The sequence below is a fragment of the Sciurus carolinensis genome, chromosome 13 (genome assembly GCF_902686445.1).
Source record: "Sciurus carolinensis chromosome 13, mSciCar1.2, whole genome shotgun sequence".
In the NCBI taxonomy this organism is placed as follows: domain Eukaryota; kingdom Metazoa; phylum Chordata; class Mammalia; order Rodentia; family Sciuridae; genus Sciurus; species Sciurus carolinensis.
The window spans coordinates 88863368-88882720 of NC_062225.1; the positions used below are offsets into that span (position 1 = coordinate 88863368).

The 19353-nt window shown below is 53.6% G+C and overlaps 1 long non-coding RNA gene across 1 annotated transcript; it reads left to right on the forward strand.

The window, feature by feature from the left end:
- The first annotated feature begins 2178 nt into the window (after positions 1-2178).
- On the forward strand, positions 2179-6936 carry LOC124962749 (uncharacterized). Its single transcript, XR_007104577.1, has 2 exons — positions 2179-6093; positions 6250-6936. It is a non-coding gene; the product is annotated as an uncharacterized LOC124962749 (long non-coding RNA).
- The last annotated feature ends 12417 nt before the right edge of the window (positions 6937-19353 follow it).

A 19353-nucleotide genomic window follows, 5' to 3' on the forward strand; every position in this document is an offset into this window, starting at 1 on the left:
TGGAAGGAAGGCAGCAGAAAAGGAAGGAGGAAGATCCGCCCCACCCCACCCCCAGGCTGTTGCCGAGCTGCTTTTGACCTGGTCACACCTCTGTGGCTTGGTCCCCGGCTTGGGGACCACTGTGATGGATCATCTGTGGGGCTACGGGGCAGGATTGGTCTTCTTCCATTAAGGGGCCGTGGGGACAACTGCAGCCGTGTGGCGTTGGAATGGAATTGCAATGAGATCCCGACCTAGCACCCTGGTACTGGGGGGGCGATACCGGCAGGACGTGGCGGGGGAACGTGGCCCCAGCATAAGACTGGGGTCCCCTCTGGGGCTGGGTGCTCTAAGGTGACAGCAAGGTGGCTGCCTTAACTCTCCCTCTCCTTTGCTTGTCTGTGAGGTCAGGTGAACGCCAGGGCGAAGGGGTGCTGACTGAGGCTGGTCCTGAAAGGTGGGGGCCTCGCTGGCTTCCTCCGGGGCCAGTGCCAGAGGTCTGCCTTCAACCCCCGGGCCTGCTGGCACCGGGAGGGGCTAGGGCGTGGCAAGGCATGCGGCTGCCTCACACCTGGGGCCAACACCCAGCCACGGGCACCGGCCCTGACCCGCCTGGGAGCCAGGCTCTCAGCCTTGAAGCGGTTTGATGGGGCAGGCGAGGGCAGGGTCCTCTCTGTTTGCCCAGCCTACCTGGGTCACGGTGAGCCTGACGGAGGTCACATAGCTCTTTATCACACCACTCCCTGTTCAGAAAAATCCCTGTAATTTGGGGATTTTCTTTTTATCTTTTAGTTTTATGGCCATTTGGTTAAATGACTATGACCCTGGTCTGTGTGTTTAGCTGTTGAGTTAAATTCCATATCCACTGAGATTTCTCTCTCCCTCTCCCACAGAGGCTTGGACACAGACACACAGACAGACAGACAGACACACAGAGCTCCTCTGCTCTAACCGCTGCTGCCCCCTGAGGGGCTGGGATCGTCCTGCTCTGGATGCCCCTGGGCTGGCGGGTGCTCGTGAGGCCTGGGCCCTGGCGCAGGGCAGCGGGGTGGCTGGCCAGGGTGTTGGTTCTCTATTTTTCCTTTGGCTTCACTTTTCTGGTTTCTTTGCTGGAGCTCTTCATGAGGTTTCAATTGAAGACACAATTTTGTTGCTGAAAACATTTGAAAACCACCGGCCCAGCTCTTACGGTGCTGAGGCTCAGGAGTGAGCCGCCAGCACCCTGGGCCCACACCAGTGATGCTGGCAGAGTAGGGGGCGTGGGGGAGCCTGGGCTGCGTTTGGGGTGGGGGCTGGGAGGGGTGCTGTGGCGGGAGCACCTTGCTCTGCAGAGGGCTTCCTGGGGAGGAGCAGGCTGCTTGCTCTTCTCGTGCCCTCCCCAGGGTCCACATCAGTCCTTCACCTCTCTGCTCTCAACCCCATCTGCCCACCCGTCCACTCTCCGTGCAGGCCACCTCCAGCCCCACCACTGCTCCCGGTGGCTGTGAGTTGTGATTGGCTTGAGGGCCCTGCGGGGTTAGCTGCATGACCCAGTTCCCTGCGGCCCCTGAAGAGCAGTGGCCATGGGCCTGGGAGGGACCCTGTCCCAGGCTGGATGGAAAGCCCAGCCCTGCAGGCTGATCAGGACGTGACCAGGGTGGGCACACTGTGTGGGCACACCTAGTGCAGGCTGCACGAGAGGCCGCCTGAGGTGGCGGAGTTGTCCCTGAAGGACCGGGTCACAGGCAGGCTTCTAGGGGTTGGGGAGGCAGGGCCTCCACTGTGAGCGTGGCCAGGCAGGACTACTGAGGCAAGGCGCAGCCCTCACGCTGGCTGCTGGCAGATGCCAGGGTCAGAATCAAGGGTTCAGGGGTGGACCAGACGTCTGGATTGTTGGGTTCCAGGAGGGCTCTGCAAACACAGCGGCTGCGCTCCCGCTCAGAGCCTGGCTCCAGCCCTCCCCCTTTCCTCCCTCTCACCTCTCAGTCAGGCCCATGTTGACAATGCACTTAATGTTCAACCTGCCTCGCCTCCCGCCCCGCTGACCTTCCCTTCTCCTCCTTCTTGGTGTGACCCTTAACCTACTACATAACTCATTTATGTACCAAGTCTGTCACTTATTATCTATCTCCTCCTCTAGGTCATGCACCCTCCATCAGTGCCTGTTCTGGGGATGAATGCGATCTGTGGACCCTGAGCTCTGCTCTTGGGGACAAGGTCATTCCCTCCCACCACCTCCTATGAAAGAGGAAAAAATTGTGTGACTGTTGGAAATATGTGCGTCTATCAAAAGGACATGAAATCAGCCCCATGAGCAGCAAAGCTTTCAGCCAAATCATTTGTTCTGGGTGATGCACAACAGCATGATGTCAGTGACCGACAGAAGAGGGGAGGCACCGTTACCTTGAGGAAGGAATGCTTGTCCTCACCTGTGGGGTTGGTAGCACTGTCTCTGCTTTAGAGATGAGGAAACTGAGGCTCAGGGAAGTTAATGTCCCCCTTCAGGGACTTGTGGCTTCCAGGTGAGTTTGCTGCTCCGGCTCCTCCAACTCCAGAAGCCTCCCTTGTCCCCCTCCCACCCCCGTGTCCCCTCGATGCAGATCAACGTGGATTCCTCATCCTGAATTCTCAGGAAATGACACGATACCTCCCTGGGTGCTGTGCTCTGATCCCCGTGATCCAGCTGTCCCTGGGAGGGGCAGCACGGGTGTGTGTGAGCAGCCGAGGCTGGTACATCACACCAGCTCCTGGCACAGGGCAAGTGCACAGGTGGTCTCAGCCTGGAGGAGGCCTGGAGGCACGGCTGGACCTTCAGCAGGACGCCGGGTCCGTGTGGAGCTGCCAGCCAGCCACTGTCTTGGGCCCACAGGAGAGTCCTGTGGTAGGAGGACCTGTTCCAACAGACCTGGGCTTCTGTTTTCTCTGTGAGATGAAGTTGGGGCGAGACTGGGGACGAGGCGGCTCTGAGCTTGAGTAGTGTGATGAGGGTGGTCGTGGTCCCCTCAGGGTGGCAAGAAGAGTCACTGGTGGAGAAGTTGTGTCTCCTGGGTGCTGCAGGATCCTAGGGAGGGTGCTTAGGTGGGCTCGGTATTCGGTTTCCAAACCTCCACTTAGGTCACTTAGGTCTCTGTGCGGCACCCTGGCCTTTGGTAGTGCCTGGAACCTCTGCCATAGACGCTGTCCTGCTTTTGCTCTCTGGAGGGGTATCTGCTGGGGTGCAGGGGGATTTCAGGCGACTCTGATCATGGCCCCGTTTCCATGATTTTCAGAAGGAGCTGGTACCATCACTGCCAGGCCCATTGGGGATTCCACTGGTAAAGCTGGTGGCTTCTTGGCAGGAAGGCCCTTGGCTGGGCCTTTAGAGTCCACAGTTCCTTCTAGTTGTGCCCCTTGCCAAGGACTAAGGACATGCCTGCTTAGAGCTTACACTCCTTCTAGAACATACTTCAGGTAATTAAGCCCTGCAATTCCCCATCCCTTTGGTCCCAATCCTTTTCCTGTGACCTACCTGGGTCCTTCCCAGAGTCCACTCTTTGGGAGTAGACTGTGCTGCCAGGGTAAGCACCTCACCTGGGTGGGTCCTATTTCAACATGACTATGCTCTTATAAGAAGACAGCCAGGTGAAGACAGGGACACAGGGGACCCTGTGAGAAGTTTGAGAAATGCATCTCCAAGAGGAGTGGCAAGGATTGGTGGCCATTACCGGTGCTGACCTCTGCCACAGCCTCAGAAGGAACCAGCCCTTCACCTTGGACTCCTGCCTCCAGGTGAGAGAACACATTTCTGTGGCTTTAAGCCGCCAGTGTGTGGTCCTTTGTTACTGTAGACCAGCAAGTGAATCCATGGCCTTTCGCACCATCGAGGAGGTGTCAAGGGAGAGGACAGAAGCGTTTTTTGTTGTTTTGATTTTTTGCGTGCTGGGGATTGAACCCAGGGCCTCGTGCATGAGGGGTAAGCACTCTACCAACTGAGCTATCTCCCTAGCCCCCAGAAACATTTAAAAAAAAACTTTGAATAAAGTTTATTATCTTGGTTTAGATTTTTTGTTTTTTACTTTTAGGAATTAAATTAGGTGTATTTCTTTGTCATTCCTGCTCAAGTCCTGTGTGTGGTGGGGGCAAGCTGGTGGGCTTCTTGGCCTCCCCCAACCCTGGCTTAGGATTCAGCTTTACTCTGCGTGCTCGGCCAATGCCACACACCCTCCTTTCCAGCTCCCAGCCTTTCACCACTGTCCCCCTGCCCCCACTCAGTTTTTCTCTTATGTGTCTGGACCAGTGTTGTCAATAGGATTTTCTGTGATGAAGAAAATGTTCTTCATCCACACTATTTGATATGGCGGCCACTAACTACACGTGGCTACTGAGCACTGGGGATGTGGCCATTGTGACCTAGAAGCTAGAATTTAGAAATGACTTAATAAAAGGGTTAATCAAGCCCATGTGGATAGTGGCTGCCATATTGGATAGTACAGATCTACACTGCAAAGTCAAACAAAATTTCTGTTTTTGACGAATTTGGTAATGACAGTAGAGGAATATGTGCCATCTGCCATCTTTATCTTTGTATCTCTTGCAAGTCTCAATTTTTATTTCAAAGAGATCTTAGAACCAAATCATCAGTAGTGAGTTAAAAAAAAGTGCTGGTTCCATACATCTGGGCCCTGTCATGTGGTTCTACGTGAAGGAGACAGCTTTTGTGGCCATCCTTCCTTACACAGGTAAGGAGGTGGGGAGCTGTTTGTGGTCACAGAATGAATTGGGGTCTTTGGAGAGCGGGCCCCATAGGCTGGTCTCAGCCTCTCTCCAGGTGGACCTGCAGGCTCCAGGGATGGCATCAGCTCACCTTGGGGAGTCCCAGCCATCCAGGCCCATCTCCCAGGCCCTGCGGCCACTGGCTGCTAGAAAACAGATTGGGTTGGTAAAAATATGTGTGTGTGTGTTCTCACAGAACCTGAGAAAATCACACCTTCACTTTGACAAAAAAATCTGTTTGTGCCGCTCCAATAATCACTTGGTAGCTGGTGGGATTTCGGGCCATATGTCTGAGAAGTGGCTAGCCCAGGAGACTCCATTTCCTCCGAGCCTGCAAAATACCTTTCTCTAACTGATCAGTTCTAAAATAAGAAGTGAAGCCACAGGCCTCGGCTTAAAGCAGCGCTCAGGAGACCGCTGGCTCCTGGACAGGGAGGGGTCTGTGATGCCCAGCAACCCGTTTAAGTTTCGGGGGGCGAGGGGAGATGCCAGCACCCAGAGAGCATGAAGCAGTCCTTGGGGAGCGAGGAGGGCTCATCTGCAGAAAGCAGGACTTGCTTGGCATGATTTCATGGGGCACAGCCTCTTGGAAATGTGGCATCCACCGCCAGGAAGTGGCCGTGCCTGAGTCCCTCGCTCTCCACTCCCAGGCCTGTGATGTTGCATCTGCTTACGTAACAAGAGGAGCCACCTGTCCATTGCAAGAGCTGCTCTTCTCTCTATGTCCCTGTCCCTTCTCTGGCATCAGCTGGAGCTGCTCTGGTATGACGGGTGTCCTGCCAACTGCTGCTTCTGAGTTGAGCCTGTCTCTGCACCTGGCTTTGTGACCTTAGGTAGATACAAATGCTGTGGTTCTGGATGGTCTCACCTGGGACCCTGGTGAGTAGTGTGGCAAGGCATCAAGAAGTGCAGCACAGCTTTGAACAGGTGATTGACTTGCGCCCACCCTAGTGGGAGAGTAAAAACAGATGCGACACGGAAGTCAACCTGGGTTTTCAGTTTTCTGTGTGTTGCGCTCAAGGTGCCTCATCCTTGTGTTTAAAAAGTCCTGACGATTGTATGGCTTTCATTCAGTGGCTCTGCAGAAGGTCCGAGGTCCAGTTTCCCTCTTGGATCTTTCCATATCCAGCAGGAGGGCCCTGGTTCAGGGACGTGGTCTTGGCCAGCCTTGAGAACTGCCCTGCGCTGCCAAAGCTTGCTGTTTCTGGGTCCTGCCCGAGCACCTTTGTGTCCCCCGAGTCCCATGAGGAGACCCATGGTGAAGCTCTCGTCGCACCCCAGCTCCACGGCGCTGTTGATCATGGCCTCTGTGCCTGCTGGGAGGCTGGAGCGCAGTGCTGGAGACAGGGAGCCGGAGGCAGCCGTGCCTGGCCTGCCACCCAGGTCATCTCCCACCTGAACCCACCAGGCTTCCTCCCAGGGCGCCACCCGTGCAGCCTGCAGATCCGACCCACCTCCTCCTGCTCAGCGCCCTGCCTGGGGAGACAGGCCTGTTGGATCCTCTCCACTCCTCCAGTCTGAACCCAGCTTTCTTTCCAGCCGCAAGACCCAAACCCCTCCTGGGAGTCCCCCAACAGGCCTCACTGTCGCCAGCCCGCCTGTGCCTGCATGCTCGCTCTTCCAGAACATACTCAGAGCGGCAGTCGGCGTGAGTTCACCTCACACCCCACCCCAGGCCGAGTCTGAGGCTGCCTCTGCTGGGCGTTGTTCAAGGCCTCCATACACCCTGGATTAGAACATTCTGGAATTTTATTTGTACATTTTCTATTTAATTCAGGATCTTGCTAGGTTGCCCAGGCTGGACTCCAACTCACGATCCTCCTGCCTCAGCCTCCCCAGTAACCGGGATGATAGGCATGTGCCACCCTACCTGGCCACTCTTGGCGTTTTCTTCTAACTGCTTTTTAGAGTCTGACTTCCCAACTAGATAGGTTGAGTCTCACTGTGTGCAGTCACTGGGCCAAGAACTGGATCAGGCCACCTCTGTGAGAAAAGTATTAGTGTGGTTTCTATTTAATATCACGCTGGGGAGACCGAGGCACAGAGAGGTTAAGGAGCTTGGCCTGTGGCATGCTCACGGAAGTGAGTTCTATTTTCGGTTTTTCCCCATCCCCCTGGTACCTGCTTCCACCTATGCTTCCCTCAGAAGTCTTCCTATTTTTCCCTTCCTGGTGAATTTCTATAATTTAAGAAACAAGAAAATAAATTTGTAAGGTTCTCACCATATTTTGTTTAAATTAGATTTTCTCCCTAAAAGTGAGCCCTGTTCCTCTAAAGAGTCACTCCCAGGGATGCCATTGCTGCCTGAAGTACTTTGGTGGCTTCCTTTGGTTCTGATGGCACACACGGCTTAGGGTCATGCAGGAAAACCATTTCCTGACATTCCCTTGCTGTCTGTGCGATGCTGGCAGCACCGAGGAGATTCCGCAAACACCTGCTTACCAAGTGCTTTCCCCAACGTCTCTTCAAGTTCCTGTGCCCTGGACGGCTGCCATGCCTGGGGAAGCAGAGGGGATGCCGTATGAGTGTCCTGGGGCTGCCCTGACGAAGTGCCACAGACTGGGTGGCTTCCACAAGAGAAACTTATTTCCTTACAGCCTTGAAGCTGGAAGGGCAAGATCAAGGTGCCAGCTCGTGGTTCTCTTCAGAGGCCTCTCTCCTGGGCTTGCACAGGGCAACTGCTTTCTGTGTCCTCACATGGCTGCCCCCTGTGTATGTCTGTGTCCTACACTCTTCCTACAAGGACGCAGTCAGATTGCATCAGGACCCACCCTTGTGACCTCTGTTAACTTTCATACTCTTGCAAAGTTCTGTCTCCAAATGCAGTCACATTTGGGGCTACTAGGAGTTAGAACTTCAACATAGGAACTTCGGAAGACACAAATCAGCCCTAAATGGACTCTGGACGAAGCTCTGGAGGTTCCCAGCCCTGCATCCAGCATTCTGTGATCCCAATGAGTCCCCACCTCTCAGGATTTCAGTTTCCTGATTACCATTATGGGGGGTCCGACAGGATCGCCCTGGGCCCTGACAGTTTGAGCCTAACCCCTTGGCATGGTGAAGGTTGTGCTGCTCTGGGACCCGGGGTCAGGGAACTTTCACCCATCACGGCCACTAATCCCGTGAGCGCTGATGTTTCTCAATATTCGACAACAAGCTTTCTGATCCCTGTTGGCGTAGCCGCAGCAGTGCCCAGGCTGGAAACGTCCCGGTGAAGCCAGGTCTGGTCTTTTCCAGTGCTTGGCCTGAGGTGGCAGTGCCAATACCCACTGAGGGAAAGAAGGTGTCTGGTGTTTTCTGAGGGAACAAAGGGGTTTTCTGTTCAGGGTAACTGTCCACAGACACTCCTGAAGATCAAAAAGCCAAGACAAACCACCAGGCAGCGAGTCGGCCAGCACAGAAAGGCCCTTCTGTGGTGGGTGTGGAGGGAGACTGGTCTGGTGACCACACTGCTTCGGCCAGTTGGGAGCCCTGGTGGCTTTCAGGATCCCGAGGGCCACATGTGCATTCGGTGCTCTAAAGCAACCTGAAGGATGGCGTGCAGCCCACACGTGCTGAGCAGGAATGTGCTGGCTTGGTCGGGCCCGGGCTCTGTCCTGCTCTCCCAGGGAGTGAGCTGGTGTCCTTTGTGGGGGCCAACGGGGATAGAAGCAGGTGTTGGTTCTCTCAACAGGACCCCGCTTTCCCTAGTAGCGGACCTGGGGTGGGTTCCTTTGTCTTCTTTTTGCTTTTTTGAAGCTAGACTTCAAACCCAGCCCTGTGGACTTTCGCAGGTAACTGAACAGATTCTTCACTTTGTTATCCTGGAATCTGTGATACTGACGCCCAGGAGGGAAGGAGAGATGAGCCCTTGGGATACAGAGCCAGGTGGAAGCCACTGCGTTCCTTACCGTGTCTGAGCATCCACTGCTTAGGTCAGGCTGGACAGGCCTGGACGTGGGGGATCTTCCCGCTGGAGACACTATGCTCAGCTCAGCACGGGTATATCCTGTCCTACACAATCACATCAGCGTGATTAGCATTTCCAGTCCCTTAAACATTTGTCATTCCTTCGTGTTGGGAAACTTGGAATTCCTCTCTTCTGGCTCCTGGTCAATATGAGATACATTGTTGTAAAGTGTAGTCACCTGCTGTGCTGTAGGACACTGGAACTTATCCTCCTGCCCGCTGTATTTTGGTCATTTGTAATCACCAGTTACTGTAGAGTCTTCCTGCGGTCACGGTGCTGGCAGGCTTTCTCTTCCCTGACCCTCTCTGCGTGCTGTGAGGTCAGTACTGTATTTCCGTTTTACGTGAGGCCTCTGCAGATGAAGTGGAGGCTGTCGTGGCTGACCTGTCCAAGATCATTCCAGTTATAAGACAAATGCAAAGGCACTAGGACTACTGTAGCCCAGGGACCAGCTTGTTTTTCAGTCAGTGTCTCATGGACTCGCCTGTGGAAACCCCGCATTAGCTCTGCTGTGGCCACGTTGGCCCTGGGGCCTCTCCACAACCATTATGGCAGCTGGGTGTGTTTCAGCACATGCGGACGTGCTAGCTATGGTGCGCAAGGACACACTATGCATACAGCCAGTGAGAGGGGTTCCTGTGTTACTGAGGTGTGCTCTCCGCATTCGTAACACCACATGCACAATCTGCCTCCAAAACTTAGACCAACGGCAACCCAGTGAGACCAAATTATTTAAGGTGTTATTTGGCATATTTTCAGTGTTTGCAAAGCACCAATATATCCTCTGGTTGTGGAAGCAGTAAAGTGACTGAGAATATCCACAGCTGGAATTCCAGCAGGCACAGAATTTTTGTTTGTGGGAGGTGACAAGGGACAGGCCAGTGAAATCATCTGCTGCTCTGTCTGCAAATGTCTACATCCTGCAATTCCCAAGGCACCTGTCTTCCTGGCTTCGGGACGGGCCTTGACAGGGCAGGGGTTCTCCTTTTGCAGCAGACTTTGCTCCCTCTCCACTCACATACCAGAGCTGTCAGACCAGCAGGGAACTGTGTGTGGTTTTGCCCTGGGGAGGTGCAATCAGGGGTACTTGTACCTTGCTCTTCCCCACAGAGGCAAACACCTTCCCAGGACAGAGGGTAGGCAAACAGAAACTCCAAAATGCACATGACTTTGCAACATTTGCTTTGGGTTTCTGCTTGAATTGTGCTGACTGGGGGCAGATGTAGCAAAATCCAAGGGACACGAACCTCAACATGCCAGAAGGGGTGTACACCAGTCCTGACATGTTGGAGTGTTGGCACCGCCCACAGAACTGAGGGTCCTTAGCACGTGGCTGGGGCCAAGAATTTCCCCGGATTGTTTTGGAGGGGTCAGCGTGTAGGTGGCAAGAGCAAAGGCAGCTGGGGCAACAAAACAGAGGAGACACCTGCTCTGGTAGTTTTGAATCCTAATCTGAAACTATTATGGGCCAAATTCTGCCTGCCTCCCTCCCCCATTCACATTTTGAAGTCCTAACCCTCAAATCCAGTCATACTCAGAGATGGGTTTTGGGGTGGTAATAGAAGTTAAGTGAGGTTGTAAGGAAGGGGTTCATTAATGAGAAGTGGGGGAGACGCCTTTCTTTCTGTGAGGATGCAGCAGGAAAGCAGGTGTCTGCAAGCCAGGAAGAACTCCCACGTCAGACCCCAAATTTGCCCAAACCTTGATCATGGACCTCCCAGGTTCCAGAACTGTGAAAGATGAATTTGTGTTGCTTAAGCCACCCAGTGTGTGGCCTTGGTTGTGGCAGTTGTCGTCAGCTAACACAGTGACTTGAGACAGTGGCTCCAACCTCGTGGTGCTTCTCAGCAACCTCTTTATGATGTGACATGAAGTTCATCACTCTGGCCTTGAAGGTGACATGGACATGCAATGGAATGGCATTTGCAAGACAACTGGCCCACTGGGGATGCACCAGGAGGCTGTTTCGTGCTGTCAGTGAGTTCCCGCCACCAACCCCACACCGTATCCACTTCTGTGCCCCCATGCCTGGCACAGAGGGAGTTCTCAGTACATGTCGGCTGAAGAATGGGTGGAGGATGGACAGACCAGTGGGGGTCAGAGCCGTGAGCTGCTGGGGTGCACTGGGGTGCACTGGGTTGGCTGCAGTGAGCGTTAGTCACAGATGGTTATGAGAGGGAAGCTCTGGGCATGGGGTGGGCATGGCCCTGTCCAGATGGAAACCCTGCCCCAGGCTTCCTGGACTCAAAGAAGACCATTTCTTCTAAGGAAAGCCCAGAAAAACATCTAAACCAGGAGGAAGGCTCCCCACATCTTTTCTAGGCATTGTTCCGCCGGGACTGTTGGCTCCCCCCCCTGCACAACTTCGGGGAGGAGGGAGCAGAGGAGGAGACGGGCGGCCAGGGAAGGCTAGGGCAGGGCCTCCCTGGCCTTGGGGTTGCTGGGCAGGCTGGACCCCGGCACTGCTCCTTACTAGCTTGCGACCCCATCAGGCTAATCAACCTGCCTGAGCCTCAGTTTCTTCAAAATCGAGACGATCATCCCAAGCTCGCAGCGTGTTTGTGCGACGGACGTGCCGTGGTGTAAGCTGGGGTGTAGACGTCGGGAGCACAGAAGTGGGCAGTGGTGGAGGACCTGCAAGCCCTGCAGGGAGATGGGAAAACCAGGAGGAGAAGAGGGGTGCTCTGGGAACGGATGGCCTGTGGCCCCGTGCCAGGGCTGGCTCTGCCTCCCAGATGCTGTGGCCGCTGCATCCCCACATGCGTCTATTGCTTCCTCTCTGTGCCAGGCCCTGTGTTGAGCGTCACTGAGCCAGGGACCCTGTCCAAGGCAGCCCAGGAGGCTGGCCTCCTGGACGCACCAAGGAAAGCAAGAGGCTCTACTGTGGTGCTTCATGGGCAGCTGGGTGCCTGGATGGCTCCCTGGCTCCTCCGGGCAAGTGCTGCCCCTCCGCTAGCTCCCCTTTCCACCACACTTTCCGCCCTCGGGAGCTTGCCTGCCCGGCCGCTCATGCCGCTCTGAGGGCCATCTAGCTGGACACAGGGCCCTGGTTGTTGCTTACTCTCAGTGGCACTTCCTGCAGCTCCCCAAGCCCTGCAGACCTGGTTCGGCCTCTCCGCCATGCCCTCACTGAGCAGGACACGGTCCAGGCCTGGTGCAGCCCCGTGGGGGCTGCGACTCCGTTCTGTCTGTCCTGGTACTGACTTTGGGTTTGTTTTGCAACAGGGCACAGGTGTGGTGGGGCCTCTGTCCTGGTGACCCTGGTGCTCCTGGCAGTGGCTCCCGCCCCTGTGCGCTGGACATTCCAGTCACAGCCAGTGAGTGAAGACTCTGGGGTGGAAGCTGGGTCTGCCGGGTGCCACCCTCTGGGCTCTTCCTCACAGCAGGCCCTCAGCCCGCTCCCCGCCCCAGCCCAGCCCCCCCATGAGCCATCGTCATGTGATCACACCGGCAGAAGGGGGCCGTCTCCCTCTTTTGCTGTGTCCTCAGTTTCCCTCCAGAGCCACGAGCCTCCACAGCTCAGTCAGCACCTCCTGAGGAGTGAGCGCTTCTCGACTGGCATCGACACCAAGTTAATTTATGATGGTGTTTTTTTTCTTTCCAAGTAATAAAGGAAAAGACTGTCTCGCTAAATCAACAGAGCTGGTCATTTCGCTGTTCATCCGGAGGGGCTGTTCCCCGTTGACATTTCCATGGGTCCGGCTGGTTCATCATGTACGGCATTCGCCCTTCCTGAGGCCTGACAGGGGAGCTTCCAACACCAGCAGAGCTGGGCGGGGCCCTGGGGCAGAGGGGACCTCAGGGACCGGGGCCCTTTCTGTTACCCATGAGTAGAGCCAGGCCCAACCAGGAGTGGGACTTGCCTGTTGTCCTTGTCCATGGTGTGTGGGACCAGGCTAGAACTCCTGCTCCTCATCAACCTTCCAGAGCGTTCTTACCCAGGAGAGGTGGCTGGTGAAGTTGGAGCAGGGGCTGCCTCTGTGAACACACAGAGGGCTGAACAGGGAGGCCACCCTGACCCCCACATCTGCCAGGGAGGGGGTGAACCAGAGCACTAGCCCCTCACTGTCGGTGAGGTCCCAAGTCCTGATTACGCAACTGAGATTTCTCTCCAAACATAAAACAATCAAGGTTTGCTCCGTGCTGCCTGGCTGTCTCTCAGAGCATCCCTCGCTGAGCACTGTGAGGACGTGGTGTTCGGGATTTTCTTGCTACACTGCAGGGGATTGACGTGTGTGGTCTCAGTGGTGCAGGTTCTGAAATGGAGGTGCCGGGTGGGCTTGGTGTCTTCATCTCCTCTGCTCTCGGTGTCACTGAATCAGGGTCTGGGCCTGGTGGCTGGGTTCACACATCTGAGGGACTTTTCCCTAAACTGGGGCTTTTGAGCAAAGAGCTTGGCCCTGAGGGCAAAGCCAGCCTCATCTGAGCAAGACTGAACGTCACAGCTGCCTGTCACACTGGGTGTTGTTCCAGGGACAGAGGGACCATTGGTCAAGGATGCTTCCTGGACAGATTCCCAGCTCGGTGGGAAAGCTGGGCTCGGTGACTCCCAGGCCTCCCTTCTCTGGGTGCGTCTGGCCCTTCGACCTTCCACTGTGGTCTCAATAGCCAGATGACCAAAGGGGAGCGTTCTGGAGCTCTTTTCGAGTTGAACCGATGAGAAGGTAAGCGACAGCCCAGCTCTCCTGCAAGGAGCAGGTCTCATCCACCTGTGAGTGCTGGCTCTGCAGCCTGTAGAAACCCTGTGTCCCCATGTTGCTGTCACCTTCCCTTGGGACCTTGGGCCAGGGAAGCTTCCGAGTGGAGGTTTCAGAGCACAGTTGGAACCACAGGTAAATGTGCAGCAGCTTCAGAAGACCGAAACGTTGCTTGTGTTGACAGCTGATCCTAGGCCTCTGAGAGTTCCACATCTTTTCCACAATAGGAGGTGATGTCTGGTCCTGAGAGGCGCAGAGAACAGACTGTGGACCGGGAAGCTGGCTGGACAGGCAAAGCAGCAGGACTTGCAGGGGGTTGGAGCTGCTCTACTTTGTGCCCCCGACATAGGTGCATAATAAAACAACAGTAATAAAAATAGTGGCGTGGCAGTTCCTACTGGAGGGTACATCCAACCTCCATTAGTTAACTATTTAAACCTAAAGTTTGGAGATTCGATCGTCACCTTAAGACAAGGCGGTTTCCCCAGTCCCCAGCAGTATCTGCAGTCTCCATTGAACACTGCCTGCGTTCCCTCACTTGAGGAGAAACATCTGGATCTTCTGCTGAGATCATTGGAACGTTTTCCTGGAGGTCGCCAGTGGGAAATCCCGAAGTCCTAGGCCGTGGTGTTCCTGGTGCACTTCTGAAATGACCTGTAAATGAGGAGTCCTCACAATTTACTCTCTCTCTCTCACGCACGCTAATTTTTTTTAAATTGCCGTAGAACTCACATATCATGAAATTCATCTCTCTAAATGTACCATAGAGTGGCTTTTAGTATATTCACAGAGATGTGCAAACTTCACTACTCATTCCAGAACGTTTTTTCTCACTGCGAAAAGAAATCCCACTCGCATCGGCAGGTTCTTCCATTTCCCCTCACCAGCCAGCCACTGCCAACCACTGAAGGACTTTCTGTCTCCAGGGATTTGCTGTTTCCTGTAAAAGGCATCATATAATACGTGGCCTTCAGTGTCTGGCCTCTTTCCCCAGCATAGTGCTGGAGCCCGTGTTAGTCAGTCAGTCACTCATTTAGTGGCAAGTAGTGTCTGCCGTGTGGCCATACCACGTGGTGCTTGTCCATTCGCCCTGCTGGACCCTCGGTGGCTCCCTCTGACTCTGGTGACAGCTGACGTCTTCGCGTGGACACGTTTCTCTCCTTTGGACGCATACCTAGCAGTAGAACGCCTGGGCCGAAGGAGAACCTTACGTTTACTTTTTGAGGAAATGCCCAACTGGCTTCCAAAGAGGCGGTGTCATCTCACGTTCCTGCCACAGGTGTGTGAGGGTTCCCGTTCCTCCACGTCTTTGTTAGGCTTGCCACTGCCTGTCTTCTTAATTTTAGCTCCTAATGGATATAAAGGGGGTTCTCGGTGTGGCTTGGATTTGCGCTCCAAGACTAGTGGTGTTGAGCATCTTTTCACCTAATTCACCATTTGTACATCTTTGGAGGAATGTTAATTCACCCATTTTTGAATTGAGCTAATTGTCTTATAATCGTTGGCTGTAAGGATTCTTTATGAATTCTGGATACTCGCTCTTTATCAGATTATGATTACCAAATATCTTCTCCCATCCTCGGTCACCTTTTTGCTTTCCGGATTGGTGTTTGTCACATAAAATTTTTCAATAATTTCGATGAAGTCCAATTTGTCTATTTTTTTGTTTCTTGTACATTTGATTATGGTACATGTAAGAAACTATTGCCTAATTCAAGGTTATGAAAATTTAAACTTATGTTTTCTTCTAAGAATGTTTTATTTTTTTAACCCTTAGATATTTTTATCTTTAAATTATCTGGCTTAGGTCAGGGAACTCTTCTACGTTCAAATAATTTTTATTTCAATAAAAGAAAAAAATTGCGAGGCGTGGTGGTACATGCCTGCTAACCCAGTGACTTGGGAGGCTGAGGCAGGAGAATCTTAAGTTTGAGGCCAGACTCAGCCTCAGCAACTAAATGAGGCCCTAAGCAATGTGGCGATATACTGTCTCAAAATAAAAAATAAAAATAAAAAAAAAGAAGGACTGGGGATGTGGCTCCTGTCAGTGGTTAAGAGCCCTGGGTTCAATCAGACTGGAAAAAATAATACAAAACAAAAAACAAAGAAAAGAAAAAGAAAAAAATTATAGAAAATGAACAAGACGTTAAAGCCAATTTTGCAATTTGCTTTATTTATTTAATATATCAGATGTATCTCTATGTCATTATTCTTCTAATAGCTCTGATTGGAATTGCTGCATTCCATTGTGTTTAACTAATCCCTTTTTAGTTGACATTTGTTGTTTCTATTAAAAATAGTAGAGGTAGGACAGCAACGAGCACATGCTGATTTCCTTAGAGTGAATTCTCAAAAGTATTTTTAAAAGTGTAAATGCCCATTTCCAGCGTCCTACTAAAACAAGTAAGTGTACAATGGTTCCCTGAGAATTTTCTGGAACAAAGTGAGGACAGTTAAATAGAGAGGTAAATGAATGAACTCGATGTCTTCATTTTTGGGAGGTGCCTTCCTGACCTGTCCAATATTCATATGTTTCTGTAGGATATTATATAACAATATCGGGACCATACACTTTGTGGTTATAGTTATCACAGTTACAGCTTTAATTACTGCATGGCCCTATTGATTTGATGTGACATAAATTACTTATGATGTCCAGATGTTGAACATTTAAGTTGCATTCGATTTTTAATTTATAAAGTACACCATGGTGAACATACTCTGTGCATAGAACACTTATTTTGAGTGGTTTCCTTAGGGCAGGTTCCCAGCAGGAGAATTCTGGGTCAGATGGCCAAAAAACCAAGCAGAATGCGCTGTGGAGTTGCTCTTGGAAAGGACTGTTGGGGCTCCCGCGGCCTGGTCACTCTCCTCGCCCTCACAGATCCTTGCAGAGACCCCCAGAAGGACGTCAGGAGAACAGTGGTTGAATTAGGGGAGGATATGATCAGCTTCTATTTTATTACTGTTTTAAATATTTACATAAAAGGCTGCTTCTTTGTTCTTCAAATTTCATATCATTCAATTCTTTCTCCCCTGAGGTTTCACAATTCCTTTAAGAAGGCGGACTACATGTAAGGCTGTGTAAGGAGTCATGTTTAGGGGCCTCCAAACTGTGAAGGATTTAATGCCCATAGAGGGATATGACAATTTGCCAGCTTGAAAAATGGGTTTGCTCCACACAGAGGCAAGAGTCTCCCATCCTAGTTGGCACACACAAAGTGGCCCCAGCCGCAGCCGCTCATTGTGCTGTGTCACAGGTGTCTCTGCAGAGACCTTTGGTTGCCTGGGTGGGATGATGTGCGGTGGTGTCCAGGGAATTGGTGACCCAGCACAGGTGGTCATATCTGCCTCAGAGGAGGTGCCCTCTGCTCTGGGGACTCACTGTCCAAGGCTGCTTATGAGAATCCCTGCTGTCTTAAGAGCTTCTGATGGCCTAGAAGTTTCTGCCAGTCATTTCCAATTAAGCAGGCAGCAGGCAGGTGTGCCCCAGAAGGGTGCTGTTGTCCTGTGCTTCAGAGGAGAGGGAAGCCAGCCCGCCCATGAGACGGTAGAACCCTAGACCCGAGGGAGGGGTGGCTGCCCAGAGCGGGCCTGTTTGGTGGGTTAGAGAACATGGGGGGAAAGAGCCCAGTTCGAGCGGAGGCTTTCTGGCAATTTAGTAACAGCAGAGAGCATTTTTCCCTGTTGCTGGGAAGCTGTGATAACAAAGTGTCCCTTTGGTTACTGACCCTGGAGCATTTGGCTGTGGACCGGGCCCAGATTCTCGGTATTCATGCAGAGCTGGTGCAGGAAGCTCCTGAGAGCTCTAAAGACTTCAGTTCTGAAATGCAGGTCAGGTGGGACCCCTGAATCTGCCCTGGGAAGGGGGCTTTGCACCTGGGAAACCAGCAGAGACCAGCAGAGCCCCACCCGGGTCTGCTCCTTGAGCACGCTGCCACCTGTCTTTTGTACTGGCCTGTCGCCTGCGGACTCTGGGCTGCGTCTCCCCTGTGGTCCCGTTTCCCACTGCTGGACTTTGTGTCTGTTGAGTGTGGGACAGCCGCCAGCCCTTGGTGGGCTTGGACTCTGACTTCTCCTCATGTCAGCCTCAGGAGCACCTGGGGACAGTTCTGGACCCTCTGAACCGCCTGTCTCCAGACCTGCCCCATGCCATGGTGTGAGTGGACAGCAAGTGTCCTTTGATGCCTAATCCTTCAGAGGGGACAAGAGGAGTGTGCTTCCTGCAGACCGGCTCGCCTGTGTGCAGGGGCTGCCTCTCCCGGGGGGAAGCAGCAGCTGGAAGAGCGAGGCAGCTCCTGAAGGCTGCCGGGAGCCACAGGCACAGCACTTCCAGGAGTGTGGAAGTGTTCCCAGAGCTGCCCCTTCTGTCTCAGAGATGGAGCCCAGGTCCTGGCTGTCCCCAGACTAGAGACCAGACCTCTCTTCTGGCCCCTGCTTCGGCCCTGCAGCCTCCTGCCACGCGGCCTGGTTGTCTCCCCAGGGCCTTGCTGCCCCTCCTCCCGTTTGGGCTCTCTCCGCCTGGCTTCAGCCTCACGGCGTACTGTGTGTTCCTGGTGCTGCACGTGGACACTCATGTGCACCTTCTATGCCTCATGTGCTCAGTCATGTTCCGTGCTCATCATGTGCTGTGTGTGTTGTATTCTCATTGTATGTCGCACACTGATGGCTTTGTATAGTGACATCAATGCAGCGGGGCTCCTAAGTGAGTCCCTGTGTCAGGTTTCAGCAACTGCAAGTGGCCTCCCTGTGTGCTACTGTGCACTGGCCAACCCTCGGGGTCCACGCCTCGATCCTGCTCTCCAGGAGTCCCTGAGCACGTTGCTTGGTCTTCCACACGTGCTGTATGTAGAGCACACACCTTCACACTCAAAGAACCAGGTGGTGAACACGCTCCCACAGACACACCAGGTATGTACACGCCTGTGCCTCCCACAGCACACACCACAGCACACACAGCAGACACATACCACATGCACACAAAGACACACTACACATACATACGCACATACTGCACACCACACAGCCCAGGAGACACCACACACACCCACAAAACTCCACACACAACCGCCCCCCAAACATGCACATATAAGCCTGGTCCACATGGTCACACGCCCCTGAGCTCCTCTGATCACAAATTTGCCCAGGAAGTGAGGGATCCTGCCGCAGAGGTCAAGGGTGCCTCCGTCATCCGATGTCCACAACCTCCCCTGGAACTCCTCTCAAGGTGCGGAACTGCAGCTGCTGCTGCAAATCCAAATAATCAGCTTGCTTCCTAGCAGACTGATGACTGTATGTCCAGGCACCCTTGTCCCTTGGGTAGGGAGTGAAAAGGGAGAGAAGGAACAGAAACGGGTGCGGGCCCAGGTGGGCTGTGCAGGCTGCAGCGCGGTGATGCCGGGCCAAGGCGGGTGCAGCTGCGCTCGAGTCCCATGTGCCGGCAAGCGCCCCGTCCTTTCCTGCGCCGCTGGCGAGAGCAAGCGTTTGATTTCCTTGTCTTCATTATGGCCTCATGTCGTGTAGGGACGGTGACTGCTGAAAAGCACACAGGGAGAAAAGAAGAGCTGGTGATCTGAGAGGGACCACGTGGGGCCCAGGGACCTCGTGTGAACCTGCCTCCAACGACTTGCGGGTGGACGTGAAGCAGTGTGTGTGCATCTCTGAGTGTGTGTTGTGTGTGCATATGGCCCTGGGCCAGCGTTAAGCTGAAGAGGGATTCTCGCTGTAGGCAGGCTGATGACAGTTACGGCCGTCGCTGTAGGGATGGTCTCACTTTTTGCGAGTCCTGTCCATCATGTCCTGGCTTGATTGGAGCTGGCCATGGGTGATGGGACACTGTTAGGGAAACGGTCCTCTCTCCTACCCAGCGGAGCCTGGTGCTGCTGCTTCTCCTGAGAAGAGACCCACGCCTGGCTAGTCAGCTTGCATGTGGCCTTGGAAGTGGGACCAGGAGCTGTCATCGTTGGAAGCCCCTCCCCAGAAAGGAGTACTCAGGAG